Genomic DNA, 3,814 nt, shown 5'->3' on the forward strand with positions numbered 1-3,814 from the left:
AGGCACATACACATTAAGGATTGTTGTCTTCTTAGAGAATTGACCCTTCATCATTATGTAATACCCTTTTTTATCACTGATAAATTTCCTTGCTTTGAAATATACTCTCTGAAATTAATATAGCTAGCCTGGCCGGCATGACTCATTAGTTGAGCATCAACCTATGAACCAGGAGGTCACAATTTGATTCCTAGTCAAGACACATGCCTGGGTTGTGGGCTCGATCCCCATTAGGGGGTGTGCAAAAGGCAGCCAATCAATGATTCTCTCTCATCATTGATGTTTCTATCTCTCTCTCCCTCTCCCTTCCTCTCTCTGAAATCAATAAAAATATTTTTTAAAAAGAAATTAATTTAAAAAAGAAATGAATATAGCTATTCTTGCTTTCTTTTGATGAGTGTTATCCTGGTATATATTTTTCTTCATCCACTTACTTTTAATATATATGTGTCTATATTCACTAGTAGAGTGGGAAACATATAGTGGGCTTGATTTCTGATCTACTCTGTCAATCTTTGCCTTTTAATTGTTACATTTAGACTATTGATATTCAAAGTGATTATCAATATAGTTGGATCTACCATATTTGTTACTGTTTTCTACTTGTTCCCTTATTCTTTGTTTCTATTTTTGTCTTCTTCTCTTTTTCTGCCTTTTGTGGTATTAATTGAACTATATATATGACTAGAGGCCCAGTGCACGAATTCATGCATGGGTGGGGTCCCTTGGCCTGGCCAGCAATCAAGGTCTATTGGGGGGCCAGCTGGCCAGGGGGAGGGATCCTGGAAGGTTGGCCAGCTGCGGGAGGTTGGCTGTGGGAGTGCACTGACCACCAGGGAGCAGCTCCTGCATTGAGTGTCTGCCCTCTGGTGGTCAGTGTGTGACACAGCGACTGGTTGACCAGTCGTTCTGGTTGTTCTGTTCACTTAGGCTTTTATATATAGATAGATAGATTCCATTTTTTCTCCTTAGGATATCAGTTATATTTATATTTTCACCTTTTTTAGTGGTTGCCTTAGAATTTTCAATATGACTTACAACTAATCCAAGTCCATTTTCAAATAATGCTACACCACTTCACAGGTAATATAGAGTACTTGTAAGAAAATAATCCAAATCCCTCCCTCCCATCCCCTATATCTTTGCTGTTGTTCATTTCACTTATATATAAGCATGCATAAGTGTAGATATATAAATATCTATACTAATAAAAGGGTAATATACTAATTAGACTGTACAGAGAAAGCCATGGTGGTGGGGGCAGAGGAAGAGACAGTTAGGAGTGATCAGGCCAGCAGGGGAGAGCAGTTAGGGCGACCAGGCCAGCAAGCAGAGTGGTTAGGGGTGATCAGGGAGGCAGGCAGGTGAGCAGTTAGGAGTCAGCAGTCCCGGATTGCAAGAGGGATGTCCCTGTGGGATCAGGCCTAAACCAGCAGTTGGACATCCCCAGAGGGGTCCCAGATTGGAGAGGGTGCAGGCCAAGCTGAGGGACCTCCCCCCATGCACAAATTTCGTGCACTGGGCCTCTAGGATATACATAATTGAATACATTATTGTTATTGTTTTGAACAAACTATTATCTGTTAGAGCAGTGGTCGGCAAACTGTGGCTCGGGAGCCGCGGTTTGCTGCTCTGTTGACTAATGAGTTTGCCAACCACTGGGATAGGTGCTTAATCACAAGGAACAACAACAGCCTGTAATTATTGGAATCGAGAGTTTAGGTCAGTGGTCGGCAAACTCATTAGTCAACAGAGCGGCAAAACGCAGCTCGCGAGCCACATGTGGCTTGCGAGCCGCAATTTGCCAACCACTGTGTTAGAGCAATTAAGAATAAGAAAAATGAATGTTTTTTATTTTACTTTTATTTATTCCTTCTTTGTTCTTCCTTTCCTTATGCAGATCCAAGTTTCTAACCTATATTATTTTCCTTCTCTCTAAAGAATTTATTTTCACATTTATTTCTACTGGTAATAAATTCCCTCAAGTTTTGTCTGTCTGAGAAAGTGTTTATTTCTCTGTCACTGTTTTTTTTTTTAATTTTTTCAGTTATAGTCAGGTCTTTATTTAAGAATCTCATGTGCCAACTTAGCGTTTTCCACCAGCACAGGGAGCAGAAACCTTCACAGGCTTCACCGTCTTCTGCTTAGGTGCTGCTTTGTGGGAGCCTTAGCAGCAGCCATTGCTGTTTTTTTAGATGCTTGCTTAGTCTTTTTTGCTTCCCTGGCAGCCCTGATAGCTTGTTCTCATTGAGCTTCCCTAACCTCAGGTTTCTGGCTCCTCTTGGCTGTTACATCAGCAGGAGATGCACCAGTGATGGCTCTCTGGAATCTGACTGCACGGCGGGTTCTTTTCTTTTGAAGTTCTTCTGACTTTTTGTGCTTTTTTCTGTAGACAACAGTCCAGTTTATCTGCTCAGGATTCCTCTTGGAAAGGAATGCTGACTTGCATTTTGCATTAAGAAACTGGAAAACCTTCCCATCGTTCCTGGCGTAGCACCTTCGGTGTCCGTGTCCGTGTCCGGGGCAGATCTTGTACCCACTAAAACTGCGCAGCTCAGCCTTCATTGTTGCGGCCCGCCGGAGAGCAGGAAAGATGGTGAAGAGAAGGAGACTCCGTCACTTTTGAGGGATAATTTCACAGGGTACAGAATTCTAGGTTAGTGTGAAGGTTTTTCTCTTAACATTTTATTTCACTCCACACTCTTGTTTGCACAGTTTCTGGGGAGAAGTTGGATATAATTCGTATCTTTGCTATAGGTAAGGTGTTGTTTCCCTTTGGCTATTTTCAACATGATTTTTTCTTTATCTTTCATCTTTTGTAATTTGAAAATGATATGCATAGGTGCCAGTTTTGGGTATTTTGTGGGGGTTTTTTGTTGTTGGGTTTTGTTTTGTTTGGTTGGGGGTTTTTTTGCATCTATATTATTTGATGTTCTTTGAGCTTCTTGAATCTGTGTTTTGTGTCTGACTTTATTGGGGGAAATTGTTAGTCACTATTGTTTCAAATACTTCTGCTCCTTTCCCTCTTTTCTTTCTGATATTCCCATTATGCATTTGTTACATCTTTTGTAGTTGTCCCATAGTCCTTGAATATTTATGGGTGTGTGTTTTTTCCAGTCTTTGTTCTCTTGGCTTTTAAGTTTGTGAGGTTTCGATTCACCTCAAATTGTCTCAAACTCAGAGATTCTTTCCTCAGCTGAGTCCAGTCTACTAATAAGCCCATCGAAGTCATTCTTCATTTCTGTTACCATGTTTTTGGTTCTTTTTCATTCTTTCTTAGGATTTCCCTCTCTGCTTACATTGCCCATCTCTTCTTGCATGCTGGCTACTCTATCCATTAGAGCTCCTAACATATTAGTCACAGTTGTTTCAAATCCCCTGTCTGGTAATTCAAACATCCCTGCCTTGTCTGGTTCTGTTGTTTGCCCTGTCTCTTCAAGTTGAACTTTTTGCCTTGTGGGATGTCTTGTGAATTTTTCTTGCTCGTGAGCATGGACCAGGTGAATTGAACCGCTGTAAGCAGGCCTGTAGCAAGGTAGCTGTGCGGGGGAGGGAGTGCTCCACAGCCCTGGGGTTAGGACTCAGTCTCAGGGAGCCTGTGCCTCTGGGCTGTGAGCATCACAAGTGCCCCTTCGTTTCTCTCCCCCTCAGGTAGGACAGGATGGCTAGATGGAGCTAAAGTTCAGTGTTTCCTTTCCCCCAGGCCAGTTAGGCTCTGATAATACCCAGCAGGTGAGGCCCTGGGCCAGGGGTCCTCAAACTACGGCCCGCGGGCGCGCTGCCTGTCCTGCTTAGCAGCCAACTAGTCCCGGCT

At 42.6% G+C, this 3,814-nt stretch overlaps 1 pseudogene across 1 annotated transcript; it reads right to left on the bottom strand.

Moving 5' to 3' along the window:
- Positions 1–2,086: 2,086 nt before the first annotated feature.
- On the bottom strand, positions 2,087–2,565 carry LOC308244449 (large ribosomal subunit protein eL24-like; annotated as a pseudogene). The gene has a single exon. The product of its transcript is annotated as a large ribosomal subunit protein eL24-like (transcript).
- Between the last annotated feature and the right edge of the window lie 1,249 nt (positions 2,566–3,814).

Source organism: Plecotus auritus (assembly GCF_963455305.1).
Source record: "Plecotus auritus genome assembly, chromosome: 3".
Lineage (NCBI taxonomy): Eukaryota > Metazoa > Chordata > Mammalia > Chiroptera > Vespertilionidae > Plecotus > Plecotus auritus.